Source organism: Sorex fumeus, unplaced genomic scaffold, assembly GCF_029834395.1.
Source record: "Sorex fumeus unplaced genomic scaffold, SorFum_2.1 ptg000002l, whole genome shotgun sequence".
NCBI lineage: Eukaryota > Metazoa > Chordata > Mammalia > Eulipotyphla > Soricidae > Sorex > Sorex fumeus.
In genome coordinates this window covers 48811724-48832799 of record NW_026606059.1, presented here as the reverse complement: position 1 = coordinate 48832799, position 21076 = coordinate 48811724, and the positions used below count along the sequence as shown (strand labels likewise).

Below are 21076 nucleotides of genomic sequence, written 5' to 3'. Positions count from 1 at the left end.
AATTGAATTAAAAATGCATTGAAGCAAGAACAATCAATTATTGGTGGAAGCCAAGTTGGTTGCCCTTTTGGAAACCCTTTTGGGGTTGGTTGCCCTTTTGGAAACCAATCTGGCAATGGACAGAAAAAACAGCCTCAACATGTTTTTATTCTTTAACACAGAATTTCTTTTAATACAAGTCCCTCTTGAGGAACTTGCAGGGAAGCTAAATTGTAAGTAACAATAACTTAATATACAAAAAGAAAACATGTAGTGGTAAAGGAACCAGGAGTTGAGTCTCTGTTGAACATATTCTAAAAGAGCAACAGTTATATGTACTTTTAATATAGGTGAAATATACAATTTTTTACCATGTTAGCTCTGCAAAACTTAGAAAAAAGAGCATACAAATTAAAGAAATTTTTTTCTCTGACCTAAGCCACTATAGTTGTACATACCTATAAATAGTCCCATGAGTGAGGACAATAATGAACGTTTTGAAAAAAAATCTCTTCACTTTCTTCTAAGATCTGGGAAGACAGTTGGGGATAAAACTCTTCTTCACAAACCATGCTGGAAACATTACTACAAGACTTTGCTCCCTGGAAGAAGTTTCTGGTAATACTTCTGCACATGAATGGTGTTTGTGAAAGAACAAAATGAGTCAAATTACAATTTTTCTAAAAATATGCATTAAGGCAATTTACAAATTTGAACAGGTCCATAACATGAATAAATAGTTACAATTTGAAAGTTACAAAATGGTTAATATTGATCATTTTCACCTATAAAATGACAATTGGACATTGTTAGATCTAATAATGGCAGTGTGCTCAACAAAGTAACATTCTGCCACTGTAAATGATATATTTAAGGCTTTGATAAGCAACTTGAAGTGTTCTTTTGTACCAAAGCAAGTATCAAAACAGTGAAATACTACAAATAAAATATGGTCAGAGGAGAATAAATAAAGGAACAAATGAGAGATCCAGAAATAAGTGCTCTTAATTTTACCCACCTTCCTTTTTCCACATCCTTAAGAGCAAAAACACAGAAAATTAAACAAAAATCACTGAGAACTGTGAATTGCCCCATCTGGCTTTTAATTTCAACCATGCCATCAACAGTCTGGAGCGGCATGGAGCTATCTGTAGGAGTATCCTTTCAGACTTGTCCCTGCCTGAGCTTAATTTTCCGTCTGTCAAATAAGGAGTATTATTCTAGATGACTGCTTAGGACACCAAAGCAATATGATTTCATTTAAAAATCCAACATCGTTTACATTTAGAGTCTCTATTTTGGTAAACAATGGCATTGTAAAGAACAGAGAAACAAAAGTAGGCTCGTATCACAGTTCATGGGAAATGGAGTCTTTACATGGTCATCAATGCAAATCAATTCCCTAACCTATTTGGATTTATTAATCGACTTTGTTGGTCCCTTTTTTAAAGAAAAAAAGTCTTTAAATTGAGAAGGATTAATTTAATCATTTTTTTATTTTCAGTAAGACAAAAAGCCAGTCTATTTTTATGATGTCAAGATAAGATATCATGGGGCTTGTTTTGTTTTGCTTGGGGAAAGGGAGACATGGAAACTCTCAAATGACTTTTCATCTTATTTCATGAGATTTTGTCATGACAAACAAGGTTTGAGATAATTGGATACATTTCAAACAGAATTACTCCTATCAGAAAAGGGTCATCCAAAATTTGTCCCATGCTTCAAAATAAATATATTGTAAATTTAAAATAACATTTTTTTCTAAATTGAAAAATATAGCCAAAACAGAAGACTTCATTAGGTGTGTCCATTTCAAATGTGAATATTAAATTATGTTTTAGCATATAATTTTTCTTTGAAACAGTAATTTATATTTTCATCTTGTTGAGTTTATAGTCCAAAGGTGGAGCAGAAATTGACCAATTTAAGATTTTTTATCTATCTTGACTACAGTGGAGATATTAAATGAAACCACATCAATACTAAAATACAATGTTGACATTTACCAGCATTTAAATTAGTTCTCTTAGATTTTATTTTATTTATTTACTTTTGTTTTGATTTTTAGGACTGGAGCGATAGCACATTGGTAGGGCGTTTCCTTTGCATGCTGACGGCCGGGTAAAGCTGGATTCAATTCCTCCACCCCTCTCAGAGAGCCCAGCAAGCTAGTGAAAGTATCACGCCTGCATGGCAAAGCCTGGCAAGCTACCTGTGATGTATTAGATATGCCAAACACAGTAACAACAAGTCTCACAATGGAGACGTTACTGGGCCCACTCGAGCAAATCGATGAACAACGGGAGGACAGTGACAGTGATTTTGGGCCACACCTGGCAGTGCTCAGGTTTTACTACAGGTTCTGTGCTCATAGATTACTGTTGGCGGGGCTAAGGGGATCATATGGGATGCCATTGATGGTACATGTACATAGTAACAATACCTAATATACTAGTCCTATCTCCAAGACCTCCTTCTATATTTTAAAGACAATATAAAACAAATATGTAAGGATGTAAGGTGTGAGGCACTTTTCAATTATCAAACCTAGGTATGCTATGTACAAAGCAGCACCCTACCCACTTACCTAATGCGACTCAGACCCTATAGCAAGGGTTCATTTCAAACTACAAAACTATCAATAGAATTAACTCATGCAAAAGTTTGGGCTAACATATGGTGTCAAAAAAGGAGAATTGTTTGTAGTATGAGATCTGACAAAGTCTTACCATTATCAGAGGACGTGCGTGTAAGAAACTATACTTTAACCATCCTGTACATGTCAATAAAAAATAGCAATCTCCTTAAGTAGTGATATAGAGGTTACAATAGTCTAGTGAATAGGTGAACTTTCTTAATAGCATCTGAAAGTAATGAAGATCAATTGTTAACAATATTCATCACCTGCCTTTCTTTGATTTAGAATTTTTTTCTCAATTTTTGGGCTGCACCTGCTGATGATCAGGTATTACTCCTGCCTCTGCTATCAGAAGTCGCTCCTGGTAGGGTTTACAGGATCATATGGAGTGCTGTGTATCCAATCAGGGTTCACAGAATGCAAGAAAAATGTCCTACCTACCACTGTACTATTTCTCTAGTCTGTAGCACTGTAGCACTGACCTCCTGTTGTTCATCGATTTGTTCACGTGGGCACCAGTAACATCTCCATTGTGAGATTTGTTACTGTTTTTGGCATATTCAATACGGCATGGGGAGCTTGCCAGGTTCTGCCTCTAGTCTAGCAGGGCTAAATTCTTATGCATCACATTCTCTTCCATAATATAGTACTCTACACTGAATAGCACCCAAATTTATAATAACAAGATATGGTGAAAATCTTAGTAAAATTTCAGTGGCTGGGGCTGGAGTGATAGCACAGTGGGTAGAATGTTTGTCTTGCACGTGGCCAACCCGGGTTCGATTCCCAGCATCCCATATGGTCCCCTGAGCACCGCCAGGAGTAATTCCTGAATGCAGAGCAAGGATTAACTCCTGAGCATCGCCAGGTGTGACCCAAAAAGAAAAAAAAAATTCAGTGGCTTACAAAGGGACGTTGTTTTTACTTTATGCCAGAACTGTTAGCTGGCTTGGATTTTGCTGGTTTCATTTAGGAAATCAAAATGAGCAAACTTGTTTGGCAACAGATTGTACTTTGAGTTCAGCTTGTCTTGAACGAGTGGCTACTCATCTTATTCTTATCACAAATAGCAGAAGCGCCCTAGCAGCTTATTCAATGTGATGTATTTAACAAGACACATTTAAATCTCTATTCATGACATGTCTGTTAATGTCATGTCCATTGAATTCCAAGCAAGTCACACAGCAAAAGCTAACATTCCTGGATTATCTACTCTGATAATAAATACTTCAAGGTCATAAGACATGGAATGCAGATGTGCAAATCTAATAAGGGAATGAAAAATGAAAGTAATGATGTGCTGTTTGACAATGTTTTCTTTCAGATTAAATTACATTGTAGTCTTTTTAAACCCCCACTTTTCTTTTTAAAGAGTTAAAACCAGAATTGCTCCTTTATAAAGTCCTTATCTGAAGCTGAAGAACCTATTCACACTCCTGACACCTTTTCATCCTTCCATGAGACAAGGCACTCTTATCCTGAGTAATGCCTTGAAATTCAATATAACAAACTAAATCTCAACAGATATATCAGTTGTAGAAGGCTTAGCAGAGTTAAAAATTCTAAGTAGCTGATAAAGTGAATAATAATAATAAACATATCAATTCAAAGGTAAGAGACAATGACTGACATTTTAAGAACTGAATCACTTATAGGAGCAGTAGTTGATTAGGCTCTTGGGGCACAGGTTGCTGTTTTCCCAGGGGCTGAAGATAATTGGTCAAAAGCTGAGCACTCAGGGATTTACCTGTTGTTCATCTGCCTGTCAACTCCCTTTCCATCCAGGGTCCCTGGCTAAAAGCAGATGTATTCATTAAACTCCTTTGCAATCACTTGACTCTTTTTTTTTCTTTATTTTTAAATTTTTTTATTAGTGAAACACCATGAGGTACAGTTATAGACTTATAAATTTTTGAGCTTGGGTTTCAGTTATACAACAATCCAGTATCCATCCCTCCACCAGTGCCCAGCCATCCTCCACCACCACGGGTCCCAGTATCCCTCCCACACCCCATCCCCCCCATTGACTCTTACCTGGCTGTCACTGTTTGAATTACCTAATCCTCCTTCACACCCACAACAATTGAATTTTTTTCCTTTTTAGGATTGTTTAGCCTTTCCTTCTGAGTGAATTGAGGGAAATTCTTTCCTATAGGACTTTTGCCATTTAAATTAATAGTCTAAAATATTTATTGCTGCAGCTATAAGTCAAATATTAGTTACTTTCATTTGATTGGCATCCCTGACTTATATTTCAATTTTTACTAGACAATTATTATTATTATTATTATTATTATTATTCCTTGATTATATCTTTTTTTACTTGATTTTATATCTTGATTTGGGAGGTCACAACTAACAGTATTGTGAGCAATTTTTTTCACAGCTCAATTCTTACGGGTTATATTTGGTGGTGCTGGGGGACAATGTAGTGCCAGGGATGGAACAAGTGCTCCTGGATGCAAAGTATGGACTCCAGCCCTTTCATCTCTCTCTCCAGCTCCCTTCCTTCAGACTCAAACCTTCAACAAATGACACTTTTACATCCGATGAATTAAAAATATACTGAAAAGTTGAGGTGCTGTTCCTCTTTCGCATCTAATTTTGAAAGCTTTCTTTGCTCATGTGCAAATGAGATAGTGGAACTCAAGCAGTTTTTGTTAATGTTTGTTACTTGCAAACACATCTTAAAAATTACATTCTAAGAAAGGAAGTATTATATGATATCAATTGAGTGAGAGGAGTTCTATTGACTTTAGACTCCTCTGTCCAACCTATAATACCTGCGGCACATCCTAGTGATTCCATAAGCTCTGTGGAGCAATGTGGCAATCAGCAAAGAACATGTATTTGTGTTCTAGTTTCTTAATTTTTTGTTTCTTCCTTAATTATGGAGTAGACCCAAATTCTTGCAAAATAAAATAAAACTTCTGGGTATAATTTTTTAAGCCAATCAATACAGGTCATCAAATTAGTAAGACAGGCTTTCCAATGGTAATGTCCCTTAGTCAAGTCACACAGGGTCTGTGTTTTCATTCATAAAAAAACACATCTAAGTATAGAGTATTATTATGGCTCCATATTCATTCCTCGTTCTAGAATTCGAACCTTTTAAGTCGATTCTTCCCCATCTATCAGCAGCTCACTGGCTAATATTCATATGAAAGGGCAATTTTCTGGGACAAATTATGTGGTAATTAGTAGGCTGGAAGTATGTACCCTCATAGCAGGAACTCATAGAAGCTTGTTTGTAAATATGCAAACTTAACATTCATCTTTATGAAGCCCTACTGGTCTTTTGGCATTTTCAATGAGTATGCAAACTTCAAACCAATTTGGAACAATCAAAAGATGTTATCATGAAATATTTGTTTTCTCAAGTAATGGTACTCAAAAAATCTTTTTCTTCCTCCTTCCCTCCCTTTCTTTGGTCTGTTCTTTCTGAAAATTATCAGAAAGCTGAAGCTCAGGAACAACACAATTTACAACTCATGGAGATGAGAGCTAGTTAACACACAAGAACCAATTCAGAGAGGAAAAGGAATAAATGGGAAGAAAATAAAGAATAAGGGCAAAGAAGATAATGATAGAAATTGAATTCCCCTTCATTTTCCCCTTCATTGAACTTTCAAGACAAAAATATCTGCAGTATATGCTCCAGATGGAGAGAATGGTTTGTTTGCCATCTGCAAAGACAAAACATCACAGTGAAACAGCAATTTAAAGGCAAAAGTCATCGGGAATGAAGTTAAATTATGTATGTTGGGAATGAAGGGATTTGCTACAAAATCCATTGCTAAGACTCCGAGGTGCCTCTGTGTGGGAGTGTACAGTTCAGAGAGTGAAAGCTAAATCTTTTGATGCCTAGAAAATAAATGTGGGACACACAAAAGGGCATTACATAGAAGAATTTAAGTGAAAATTACATATAACTGCTGAGTCACAGGGGAATCAACAACCATAGCCCTGAAGTATTTGGAGGTTTATAAGGCTAAATATAGAACATCCTTTATTAAAGATTAAAAGTTTTCATTCAGAGGATGCATGGCTTGAAAAATTAAAGAGGAGCAAATACAATTCTGAAAGTTAGCTGGGAAAAATCCAACAGAAATGTTCAACAATTGTTATTCTTGATATTCTATTATCTCAGAGTCCATTTCTGAGGGAATAGGGAAAGAGGTGAATGGTTGTGGGTACACTCATTTCCATATTTTGATTCCATAGATAGTATGTTTGTAGAAAGAGATGGAGTCTGTACTTAGAAATATTTGACTTGTGTCAAATAACCTACTCCTTAATCTAAGAGAAGCTAAGAAAAGGAAGCCATCTAAAAGTTAAGGAAACTTCCAAAAGTCTTAATAAGGTTCGCTGCACTTTTCTGAGTTTCAGCATATTTGATCTGAAAAATAATAAGTTCAGACTTATCTATTAATTTTGTGTGTTGCATCAGCAATACTCACAGGATCAACTAGGTAGAGATCATGGAAGATACAGCCAGCTAGATACAGACATGAAGGTAATTGTTCCCAGCATTAGCAGAGCTGTTAAGTTTTTCTATATATTGTTCTGTGGACAGTAAGATATCATTAACACTTTTCAAAAAACTAGTTGTTTTTTGAAGATTGAATAACTGTCATCTCCAACAATAGTCAAGGGGCATGCATTTTTCAGACAGAGGTTTTTTATGTGAAGCCTCTCCTTTAGAAAGCTAAACTGAGTTTAATTTGTTATAGTGTTTTCATATCATAACTGTAGCAATGAAGGTTTCCACATAAAACAGTCAAGTTACTCTAAAAATTTTTGACTCTTTCATGGAGTTCCTACCCGTGTAGGTGATTATTATGGATTCGATGTATAATGAATTATCTATTTTCCAGAGTACTCAAGCACATCACTATTTACTCCCAGCACTGACAGGACTAAGAAACTAAGTTACAACCAGAATAACCACTGGAAATGGCACCTTGGATTCTTAAGTGTAACTCTCGAGTTTCCACATCCCTCTCCAAACAAAAGAGTTATGCAGAAATATTTACACCAAATTAAAGATTCAATGCTAATTGGATTTGAACTACCACGATGGAAATGGTGCCTTTAAAAATAAGTTAAATTGTTTGTAAAAATTACACAGAACTTTAGTAAAAGAAATTTAGATTATCTTTTTTATTCTAAAATCAAATAATAAATTCAACTGGGATAAGAATCTTTCAGGGGCCAGAGAAATAGCACAGGAGTTATGGTGCTTTACTCCTGGTGCTTTTATTCAGCTGACCCAGTTTCAATCCCTGGTACTACACACGACCCCCAAGCACCACCAGGAATGATCCCTGATGAGCACAGTTGAGTGTGGCTCAATCTCCCTTCAAAAGAAGTGTCTAGTCTACTGTCTAGTAAAGTATGATCATAGAATTGACTCAAATAATCAAGAATCTAAAACAACAGGATTTGAACAGTATTCTAACCAAAGAAATATTTTTAGATGGTCAAAGAATAGAAGTTTAGATTCCCAACGACTCCTAAGATACCAAAATGGAATGATTTTTCTTTAAATAGTATAAATTCTTTTATTACATACTTTCCTGACTGACATGCTACCAAACTTGTCATTGGACAAATTCAATACCAAGTTAAACTAAACTTTTACTTGATATTTTGAAAATTAAAAAGTCAGAGGGAACTTAGTTTGGGAAGGCCTGAATTTAAGCCTCATGATAGACTCAAGACATCTTCAGACTTGAGTTTCACACCGTGCATTACTTTGAGCCTTTATTTTCAATTTCATGAGCTTCAGTTCACTGCTTGTAAAAGTCTCTATTAACATCTAAGTCATAAGATTTTAAAAAGTAGTATCTGATATCTTATCACAACACTATCTATATCACCCTGAATACAAAGATAATTACATCCTTTTCTCCATGCTAAACACCAATTTACTGCACTCCTGTAGTATTCACACATTTCAAGCCAGTTTACTTGCCTACCACTCCATTTGACAATACTCTTAGAGTGTGCTTTTAGCAGTTGTGTATCATCAGTCAAAGACCGATGAAGAAATTAAAAATTGATAGCATTTTGACTGATTTTCTTCCATTTGGCTAACGATGCACAATCCTTGTACTGTCTGTATTTTTCTTACACAAAAATAGACAGATAAATCAAGTTTAAAAATGCTTTTATATGGTTAAAAGTTATCAGGTTAATAGTTATAAGTTATCAGGTTAATTGTTTATATACTGTTCCAAGCAGAACAACTGACAAGTTTCTTGCACTTTTCTCCATCTGTTGACACTTTTACACAGAAATATATCTCTAACGAGAAATAGAGTCCAGACATAAATTTAAATGGCAATAATACAAAATCCTGACTTCCTTACAACAGAAAGCATAACATTTACCCATTACACCAGGCAGTGAATATCAGTTTGTCCTATTCAAGAAAATAGGAAATACAAGAAATAATGATAATAATTTAAATGAAAAATCACCGTAATCTTAATTAAAGGCATTTTCAAAGAAAAATAATAAACTTTGAAAGGTTTCAACAGGGGTAAAATTTTGACTGAGCTATCAAATTGCCTAGGTCCAAGCATTTTTTTTTTTTTTTTGCTTTTTGGATCAGACCTGGCAATGCACTCAGGAATTACTCGGGGGTGCTTGGGGGACCATATGGGATGCTAGGAATCAAACCCAGGTCGGCCACTTGCAAGGCAAATGCCCTACCCGCTGTGCTATTACTCTAGCCCAAGTCCAAACATTTTAAGTGTTCAAAATATCTGCCAAAATTCTAGTTTATATTGGAGGCAATTTGAAAGTTCTTTTCTTCTAAGAATCTTAGGATTGAATTTCACTTTCTTTCCACTTAACAGATTCCTAATCATTATTTCTCCATCCAAATAACATTTTTTAATGAGAGCTACCTCCCCTCAATTGTATTTTAAATATTTTTATTGAGCTATAATTTAAGTAGCATTAACAGTATATTGATTGTTTTATAGTTGCAGTGGACAGAACCAATCTCTCCATCCGTGCCTCCAGATTCGTCCATTATTCCAGTCTGTTCCTTTCCCTCATCCCTTTTCCCCCACTTAGCTTCAGATTCTATTCATCTTGTCTCTGGGGTTGTTTCTATTGGGTATTGCCTAATTCTTTTCATTGTTTCTCTATATTCCCATATGCGCAAAAGCATTAGATATTTATTTTCTAATTTTGGACACACTTAGCATGACCCTCCTCCAATTCTATGCTAGTTGCAACGAACTGCAAAATTTCTTCTTTTCTCATAGTTGAAGATTATTCTGTTGTATATGCACTTAGGCTGTTTTCAGACTTTGGATAATGTAAATATTTTGTGCTATGACAAACGTAGGCTTACAGAAGTGGGTAGGCCATTTGCCGTGCAGGTGGCTGATCCAGTCGACCCAGGTTCGATTCCGCCACCCCTTTCAGAGAGCCCGGCAAGCTACCGAGAATCTAGCCCACACGCCAAAGCCTGGCAAGCTACCCATGATGTATTCGATATGCCAAACACAGTAACATGTCACAATGGAGAGGTTACTGTGCCCGCTCAAGCAAATCGATGAACAACGGGAGAACAGTGGCAGTGACAGTGACAGTTCTTGGAGTAGATCCCTATGAGTAGAATCAAAGTGTCATACAGAAATTGTCCACAGAATGTTTTGATGTATCTTTAAACTGTTTTTTTCAGAGAGTTCCTTCAGCTATGAATGAGAGTTCCTTTCCCAAAACATTACCACCACCACTTATTGTTTTCATACTTATTCATCCTCACTGGTTTAGAGTGATAGCTCATATATTTTTTTTAAAAAAATGAATTTCGCAGGTAATAAGTGATGCCACTGTCATATCGTGTCTTTTTGAGGAAAAGTCTGTTTTACTCTTCTCCCCATATTTGGATAGGGCTGTTGAACTAGTGTTTTTAAACTTTGGGCTTATGTCACACACATATCTGATGTGCCATGTACAGACTATTTTCTCCGAATCAGTGGGGTGTTCGCTTATTTATCAGTGTAGAAGATTTTTTTGTTTTCTAATTTTTTAATTGAACCACTGTGATCAACAAAGTTGTTCATGATTAGATTTCAGTCATACAATATTCCAACACCTATGCCCCCACCGTGAACATTTTCCAGCACTAGTGTCTGCAGGTTCCTTTCCATCACCCCACACTCATCCCAAAGCCTAACTATGTCAGGGGCTTTTCTTCTCTCTCTGTATCTATCTCTCTTTCTCTCTCTCTCTTTTGGGCATTGTGGCTTGCAATATTGATACTGAAAGATTATCAGGAATATCCCTTTACTTACCTTTAACCTTCAGTTCTTGTCGAGTATGATCGATCTCAGCTATTATTGTCATACTGATTTCTTCTCTATCTTACTTACCCTTTGCATCACCCACACTTGTGGTTGTTTCCAACAATTGACCAGTCTTCCTAGCCCCTGTTTTCCCTGACCATTCATTTATATGCCAGAAATGAATGTAGTTATTCTCTATCTGTCCTTTTGACTCATTTCACTCAGCATGATACACTCCATGTTCATCCATTTATAGGCATATTTTATGACTTCATTTTTCCTATCAGCTCCATAGTATTCCACTGGTGTACATGTGTCATAGTTTCCTAATCCATTCTTCGGTTCTTGGGCACTCATGTTGTTGCCAGATGCTGGCTATTATGATTAGTGCTGCAATGAACATAGGAGTGCAAATGGTGTTTATGCTCAGTGTTTTTTCCTCCCCCCACCCCCCAACCGGGTATATTCCCAGAATTAGTTTTGCTGTGTCAAATAGGAGCTCAATTTCTAGTTTTTTGAGAAACGTCCACATTGTGTTCCAAAAAGGATGGACCAGTCGGCATTCCTACGAACAGTGAAGGCGGGTCCCTTTCTCCCCACATCTGTGCCAGCACTGGTTGCTTTTGCCTTTTGGATGTGTACCAGTTTCTGTGGTATGAGATGATTTTGTTTTGATCTGCATGTTGATCATTAATCCTGAGGATTAACGATGAAGATAATATTTTCATGTGCCTTTTGTTCACTCAAATTTCTTCTTTGTGAAAGTTTCTTATTATTTCTTCTCCTCATTTTCTGATGGGATTGGATGATTTTTCCTTGTAGAGTTCAAAGAGTTCCTTGAATATCTTTGATATTGATCCCTTACCAGAAGGGTATTGGATGAGTACCCATTCCCATTCGCTAGACTGTCTTTTTATCCTGGTCACTGTTTCTTTTGAGGTGCAGAAATTTCTTAGTTTAAGGTAGTCCCATTTGTTTACCTTTGTTTCCACTTGTTTGGTCAGTGGCAATTTATCTTTGAAGATACTTTCAGCTTCAATACCATGGAGGGTTTTGCCTACTTTTAGTTCAAAGTAACTTTATGGATTCTGTTCTGATATTGAGGTGTTTAATCCACTTTGACATGCCTTTTGTGGATAATGTTAGATAGATATCTGAGCCCCCTGCCCACCTTTTTTGAATGTAGCTGTTCAGTTTTGTCAGCACCACTTGTTAAACAGGATTTCTTCCCTTTCAAATTTCTTGCTCCCTTGTTAAATGATCATATATTTTAGGGGCTGTGTCAGGATAACCAACTGTATTCCATTGGTCTTCAGATCTGTCTTTATACCAATACCATTTCATTTCATTTCATTTCATTTCATCATCCTGTTAATCGTCGATTGCCTCGAGCAGGCCCCAGTAACGTCTCTTTCATCCTAGCCCTGAGATTATATTCACGGCTCTTTAGGAGAATGAGACCCATCATTGTTACTGGTATTTGGCATATTTGGTACGCCACGGGGAGTTTGCCAGACTGCCCTGTGGGCAGGCTACATTCGATAGCCTGCAAGTTTGTCCAAAGTAGGAATGAGATAATAAGATGTCATAAAGAAAAGTTCTGATAAGATGTCTGATAAGGTTCCGGGATCTGGATTTTATAGTCTCCGAGTCTTGGCCGCTGATGGGATTACACGGCGCCAGGGGGCCAGGTGGTGGGTGTGAACCCCGCCTACTGGAATTTGGAGGATCTGGGTGGAAGATGCTCGACTCCAATTCGAGTAGGCTTGGAGCCACCAATACCATGCTGTTTTAAATATTACTGTTTCGTGGTTGAGTTTGAAGTTGAAAATGGTGATACCTCCCATATTTGTCCCCTCCTCCCAAGAATTGCTTTAGTTATTCCTGGGGCATCATTTTTCCATATGAATTTCAGGAGTTGTTTGATCAATTTTTTTGAAAATGTCATGGGTTTCTTTATAGGGATTGCATTGAATCTGGATAATGCTTTGGGGAGTATTGCCATTTTGACAAAGTTAATTCTCCCAATCCATGAGCAGGGGTTGTGTTTCCATTTATTTGTATCCTCTTTTATTTCTTGAAGTTGTGTTTTAAAATTTTATTTGCTCCGGTCCTTTACCTCCTCAGTTGAACTGATTCTGAGGTCATTGATTTTCTGAGGTATGATTGTGAATAGGATTTTTTTTTCATATCACATTCTTCTCTTTCATTATTTTCATGTAGGAAAGCCATGAACTTTTAGGAATTGATTTTGTAGACTGTTAATTTGCTATACAAATGTAGTATTTCTAGGAGCTTCTTGGTGGAGGCTTCAGGGTTCTTTAAGTATGGCATAAAGTCATCTGCAAATAATTAGAGTTTGATTCCTCCCATTCTTATCTGGATGACATTAATATATTTTTCTTCCCTAGCTGCTATGGTATTTTCAGTACTATGTTGAATAGAAGTGTTGAGAGTGGGCATCATTGTCTTGTCCCTGATCTTAGAGAGAAGACTTTTAGGTTTTACCCATCAAGAATAAAGCTTACCTTTACCCTGGTCCAGAGGCTCCCAATTGAATCCGAAAATGGATTAGTGCCATGCAGAGATGTCTCTGTAACCCAATCATTTACAATCTATAAATTTACATTTACAATCATGGCCGTGGGAGCTCTCATGATATTCAAAAATGAGCAATAAAAAATAATCTAGCGTCTGCCTCTGGCAGGTAGGCTTGAATGTTGGTGGGAAAATTAGAGCAAAATCTAATTCCCAAAATTAGAGAATGTTGGGGAAATGGTCTGCCATAAAGGCAGGGTGAGGACTGGGATATTAGGTGGGGGGGATACTGGGGACATTGGTAGTGGAAAATGTGCACTGGTGGAATAATGGGTGCTCCATCATTGTATGGTTTAATCTCAAACATGAAAGGTTTGTAACTCTATCTCATGGTGATAAAATATTTTTTAAAAAAGGAATGTGGCGTTTATGCACAATTAAATCAGCTTAATCATGGCTGAACAAATAGGAGTACTCCTACATTATTTTTTAAATATTTTTTATTAGAGAAACACCATGAGGAACAGTTATAGACTTACAAATTTTTGTGTTTGGGTTTCAGTTATACAATGATCAAGTACCCATCCTTCCACCAGCACCCATCCACCACCACCATGGGTTCCAGCATCCCTCCCACCCCCCATCCCACCCTGCCTCTGTGGCAGGGCATTCCCCCTTGTTCTCTCTCTCTTCTTTTGGGTCCTGTGTTTTGAAAGAGAGGCATTGAGTGGCAATCATGTTTGGTCCATAGTCTACTTTCAACATGCTTCTCCCACCTTGGGAGGATCCTTACAACACCCTTTATTTGGTGCTCTCTTCTCTATCTGAGCTTCCTTTTCCCCTAGCACATGTGGCTGGCCTCCAATCATGAAGCAAAATTCCTGGTACTAATCTCAGCCACTCCTGGGTGTTAGACTCCCATTTTGTTGCTTTATGTTCCCCAGATGAATGCAATCATTCTGCGTCTATCCAGCTCTTTCTGACTCATGTCGCTTAACATAATACTTTCCATGATACCTTCCACTTGTATGTAAATTTCATGACTTCGTCTTTTCTAACAGCTACATAGTACTCCATTGTGTAGATGTACCAAAGTTTCTTTAACCAGTCATCTGTTCTCGGGCACTCAGATTTTTTCCAGATTCTGGCTATTGTAAAAAGTGCTGCAATGAACAAACAATTGAAGATGTCACTTTGACTATACTTTTTTGCCTCTCTGGGATATATTCCCAGGAGTGGTATTGCTGGGTCAAATAGGAACTCAATTTCTAATTTTTTTGAGAATCGTCCATACTGTTTTCCAAAAGGGTTGGACCAGTCAGCATTCCCACCAGCAGTGAAGGTCCCTTTCTTGCCACATCCGCGACTCCTACATTATTTTTTTTTTTAAAGAAAAAGAGAGACCATAAAATTCTTCCCCAGAATTTAGCCTCTGAGAATGTAAGATAATAGGCAATACCTAAGGCAGGTGGCTGGGCAGTTAACCCAAAAGACTCAAACCAGCCAGACCACTCACTCTGTATGATCCTTGCGTTCTCTGTAACATTCTTGTCGATAGATAATAAATGCAAAGATCCCCATTTTCATTTAGAATGTCTACACAAAAACCCTTTGCCTTTAACTTAGTTCTATTCTGAGTTCCTCCCTGCTGGGAAATTTTTTTCCCTTTCTCTTCTACTTTCTAATAAACTTTCCTATTTTCTGAGCTTGAGCATCTTTATTTCTCAGTGCATTCAAGAATAAAAATTTTTTCAATTTTGAATTAAATTTTTTCATTCTTGAAAACATTGAAGAACCTGGGAACCACTGGCCAACACAGACACATTTCATTACCATTCCTGCATCAGGAGTGATCCTTGACTAGTAAGGGCGAGTAGTAATCCCTGAGCATAGTCAGCCATTGCCCCTAACAATAAAACCAAAAAAGAAAAATGCAGTATTTTGTGACATATTCAGAAAAGCATCTACACAACCTCACAAGTTTGTCAAACACTTAGATGAGTTCATGAACATCATTTCTCTAGTTGAATATGATGACTTCCTCATTGGCCAGCTTGTTTATCCTTTTTCCACTGACTAACCTCTTTTGCATCTAATATTTGCATTTGCAAGCTCTTACAGATCCAAATAAGGGTTATAAACTGTTACAAATGCAAATAAGGTCAACAGTCTCTAATCCACACTACTAACCAAATTCTCTAAAGCTGTTTTATGTGAAATTCTCTACCTGCATTGATTTTCCCAGTGTGTCTATGCACCTGGGAATGCTGAAACTATTCTTGTGTACCCTAAACCTGGGAAATGTTCTCTTCTTTCCAGATTATTTCATTGATCTTCCTATACAGAAAGCACTCCCCTGGATCTCCAAAAGCTTCACAATCCATCATTTAGATTATGTCCAGATATTATAAATTCAGATACTTCTTGCGACTCTCCCCAAATCATTCACACATATTAGTTAACATTATCATCTACACTATCACCTAGAGAATGAGTCAGGATAGAACAGGTTAGGGTTCAGGAAAAAAGAAAACAAACATTGTGCTCACTTCTGCAGCACATATACTAAAATTGGAACAATACAGAGAAGATTAGCATGGCCCCTGCGCAAGGATGATGTGCAAAATCATGAAGTGTTCCATATTTTTGACAAAACTCAGCAAGGAATCATTGGCTTTGAAGAAGAAATATAAGAGAAAGGGCTTATAGACCTATACAGGGCTTTACACCCCCAAAAGAAAGAATACACATTCTTCTGCAGTGCGCACAAAACATTTTCCAAAATAGACCATGAGGTAGGCCACAAAGCATACCTCAACAGAATCAGGAAGATAGAAATAGTATTAACCATCTTTCAGACCATGATGCACTGAGGATAGAAGTGAATCAAACACAGACACGAGGAACCAAATCAAACACCTGGAAATTAAATAACTCAATGCTGAACAATGAGTGGTTCAGCAAGGCAGTCAAGGATGAAATCAAAACATACCTGGAAACAAATGAGAATGAAGACACGAGATTCCAGAACTTATGGGATTCAGCGAAAGCCGTATTAAAGGGAAAATTTATAGCTCTGCAAGCATATCTTAGGACTGTAGAAAGGATGAACGTAAACAATTTGACCTCGCAGCTCCAATTGACCTCACTATTCACAATTTGACCTTAGAAAAGGATCAACAGAAAGAGACTAAATAAGGCAAAAGGGAAGAGATCATAAAACTTAGAGCAGAAATCAATGACATGGAAATCAAAGATACAATCCGAAAGATCAATGAAACTAAGAGCTGGTTCTTTGAGAAAATAAACATGATAGATAAATCACTAGCAACACTCACAAAGAAACAGAGAGAGAGAGAGAGAGAGAACCCTAATAAACAGAATCAGAAATGAGAAGGGGGATATCACAACAGAAACCAAAGAAATCCAAAAGATTATCAGAGACTACTTTGAAAGTCTGTATGCCACGTAACAAGAGAACCTAGAAGAAATGGATAAATTCCTGGACTCCTATAATCTCCCAAAGCTGAATCAAGAAGATTTAGAATATCTGAATAGACCTATTAACATCAAGGAAATTGAAACTGTAATCAAAAATCTTCCCAAAAACAAAAGCCCAGGTTCAGGTGGATTCACTAGCGAATTTTTCCAAACATTTAAAGAGGATCTACTTCCAGTCCTTCTCAAGATTTTCCAGGAAATTGAAAAAATGGAGATTCTCCCAAACAGTTTCTATCAAGCCCATGTTTCTCTAATACCAAAAGGAAACAAACATACCACAATAAAAGAAAACTACACTGATATCCCTGATGAACACGGATGTGAAGATTCTCAACAAAATACTAGCAAATAGAATTTAACTACTCATCAAAAAGATCATACACCATGACCAAGTAGGATTCATCACAGGGATGCAAGCATGGTTTAACACTCAGAAATCAATCAACATAATCCATCATATCAAAAAAAGAAAAGATAAAAATCATATGATCATATCAATAGATGCAGAGAAAGCATTTGACAAGATCCAGTGCCCGTTTATGATGAAAACCCTTGCCAAAATGGGGATAGAAGGGACTTTTCTCAATATAGTTAAAGCCATATACCACAAACCTAAAGCAAGCATCATCCTCAATGGGGGAAAAACTGAGAGCCTTCCCTCTAAGACCAGGGATGAGACAAGGATGTCCACTCTTTCCACTGCTGTTCAATATAGTACTGAAAGTACTTGCAATAGCGATTAGGCAAGAAAAAGATATTAAGGGCATCCAGGTAGGAAAGGAAGTAATCAAGCTCTCACTATTCACAAATAAAATGATACTATATTTAGAGAACCCCATAACCTCTACCAAGAAGCTCCTAGAAACAATAGACTTGTATAGTAAAGTTGCAGGCTATAAAATCAATACACAAAAGTCAATGGCTTTTTCTCATGTGCCTTTTTGCCATTCGGATTTCTTCTTTTCGAAAGTTTCTGTTCATTTCCTCGCCCCATTTTTGATGGGGTTGGGTGCTTTCTTCTTGTGGAGTTCAACCAGTACCTTGTATATCCTTGATATCGACCCTTGTCAGATGTGTATTGAGCGAATATTCTTTCCCATTCTGTAGACCGTCTTTGTATTTTGGTCACTGTTTCCTTTGAGGTGCAGAAACTTCTTAGTTTAAGAAAATCCCATTTGTCTATCTCTGTTTTCACTTGCTTGGACAGTGGTGTGACATCTATGAAGATGCCATTAGCTTCAATATTATGAAGGGCTTTGCCAACTTTGTCTTCAATGAACTTTATGGATTCCGGTCTGATGTTGAGGTCATAAATCCATTTTAATCTTACTATTGTACATGGTGTCAGGCAGAGATCTGAGCCCACTTTTTGCATGTAGCCATCCAGATTTGCCAGCACAATTTATTACAGAGGCTTTCCCGGCTCCATTTCACTTTTCTTGCCCAATTATCAAAGATTAGATGATCATATGCAGTTCAAAACAACAATGATATATCACAGAGACTGGCCCACATGCACAAGAACAAAAGCAACCAGTGCTGGAGCAGATGTGGAGAGAAAGGGACCCTCCTTCACTGCTGGTGCGAATGCTGACTGGTTCAGCCCTCTTGGGAAACAGTATGGACGATTCTCAAAAAATTAGACACTGAGCTCCCATTTGACCCAGCAATACCACTCCTGGGAATATATCCCAGAGAGGCAAAAAAGTATAGTCGAAGTGACATCTGCAATTGTTTGTTCACTGCAGCACTCTTTACAATAGCCAGAATCTGAAAAAAACCTGAGTGCCCGAGAACAGATGACTGGTTAAAGAAACTTTGGTACATCTACACAATGGAGTACTATGTAGCTGTTAGAAAAGACGAAGTCATGAAATTTACATACAAGTGGAAAGTATCATGTTAAGCGAGATTGACAGAAAGATTGCATTCATCTGGGGGAACATAAAGTAACAAAATAGGAGACTAACAGCCAAGAATGCCTGAGATTAGTACCAGGAATTTTACTCCATGGCTTGGAGGCCAGCCTCATATGCTAGGGGAAAAGGGATCTCAGAGAGAGAAGGGAGCATCAAATAAAGGGTGTTGGGAGGATCCTCCCAGGATGGGTGAAGCATGCTGAAAGTAGACTATAGATCAAACATGATTGCCACTCATTGCCTCTTTTGCAAACCACAACATCCAATAGGATAGAGAGAACAAAAGGGAATGCCCTGCCACAGAAGCAGGGTGGGATGAGGGGAATGTGCGGTGGAGGGATACTGGGATCCGTGATGGTGGGAAATAGGCACTGGTGGAAGGATGGGTATTTGATTATTGTATAATTGAAATCCAAGCACAAAAATTTGTAAGTCTACAACTGTACCTCATTGTGTCTCACTAATAAAAATTAAAAAAAGAAAAAAAAGAAAAAAAGAAAACAACCATTAAAACCCAGTATTTTGGTGCAGCCTGTTTGGTTCTTGCTCATACTCACATCAATTAAAATTCAACAGTGGGGTCTGCTCCATGCTTCCTCACTCTAGGGATCATGATCGTGAACATTCTACCACTTAAGCATTAGTATTAAGTATGGTAACTGTCACTGTCACTGTCCTCCCATTGTTCTTTGATTTTCTCTTGCAGATCCAGTAATGTCTCCATTGTGAGACTTGTTACTGTTTGGCATATCAAATACATCACGGGTAGCTAGCCAGGTTTTGCCATGCAGGCGAGATACTCTCAGTAGCTTGCCAGGCTCTCAGAGAGGGGTGGACGAATCGGACCTGGCTCAGGCACGCCGCCGCAACAAGGCAAAGCCCTACTGCTGTGCTATTGCTCCAGAATGGTAAGTAGATAGGAAATCGGGAAATCAAGCATAGACACTTAAAGAACCAACCTAAAAAGTATGTCTAGTATTTTCACTCACATTTAATTGGTCAGAGTGAGTCACACAGAGATATTGAATGTTAAGACAGTAGGAAGGTGCTTTATATATATATTCCCTGGAGGAAGACTGAAATGGAAGTACCTGATAAACATTACCAACAATGAAAGAAATCAATTTGATTTCCTTAATAACACTTATTACTACCTCAAATGATATTTATTTATTTTAAGCAGTGTAATTGATACTTTGCTAGAACTTAATGTTCAGCCAGGCAAAAGCTCAATCTTTTAAATTACTGATGTGTCTAATAACTTGAACTCTACCTGAAACAGTCTATGTTCATACTTACTGATAACTATTGAGATATTCTTTAAAAGTATATGTGGATTATCACTAAAAAATCAAGCTTGAAGGTAGGGAAATTGTTGGATAGCTCCTTGAAAAGCTTTGTTTAGCTATGAAGTAATATCTTTATTAACTTATTTATTAACCTATGCAGTCTTGGTTCAGAAACCAAAACTATTTATAATTTAACAGTCCCTGTGCTTTGTGCTATGAATGACTTGATGGAAAAATAAAACAGTCTGACCTCATAGGGCTAACAGTCTTGTGAAAGAACCAGAGTAGTAAACAAATGAACTCAACGTAAAGTAATCGTATCCAAAGAAATGACAGACACTTTTTTTTATTTAGGACATAAAGAGAAAAATTACAGAACTGAAGCTGGGAGGTGGGTAACACCAGAATGGGCTGAGCTAACACACTCTGAACAATTGCATATGTGGCTAGCCCAGCTACCATATTAAATAATAAAATTAAAAATTCAGACCAATTAAATTAGCCCATCTATCTGGATATTTTTTCCAGAGTTTCAGCACCAACAGTGTTGTCTGAATTGTCCATCAAGAGAAAATTTTCCAGAGACAAATTTATAAATAGTCTTTCATTAGGGAAATGGGGGCAGGTGATGCAGAAAATGGAGGAGTGAACAAATTCTCTGCATTGCATAAAAAGGAGGTTTTAGAAAAATCCATCTGCAGCTTATCACTGACTAAAAATAAGTGCTGCTTTGCAGTATGCCAGATGTTACTCCTCACTGGAACTACTACATAAAACACAGTATGGTCAAGGCAGAGAATAGAAGCAATCAGAGGGGAAAAATAGCTTACCGTTAAAGAAATCAAGTCTGAACTGGAGCCTCAGAAAGCTGATTTTACCACATAATTGTCACAGATTTCA

At 37.2% G+C, this 21076-nt stretch overlaps 1 non-coding gene across 1 annotated transcript; it reads left to right on the top strand.

Moving 5' to 3' along the window:
• Nucleotides 1–16008: 16008 nt before the first annotated feature.
• LOC130022821 (U6 spliceosomal RNA) lies at nucleotides 16009–16115 on the top strand. Its single transcript, XR_008792321.1, has one exon. It is a non-coding gene; the product is annotated as a U6 spliceosomal RNA (small nuclear RNA).
• The last annotated feature ends 4961 nt before the right edge of the window (nucleotides 16116–21076 follow it).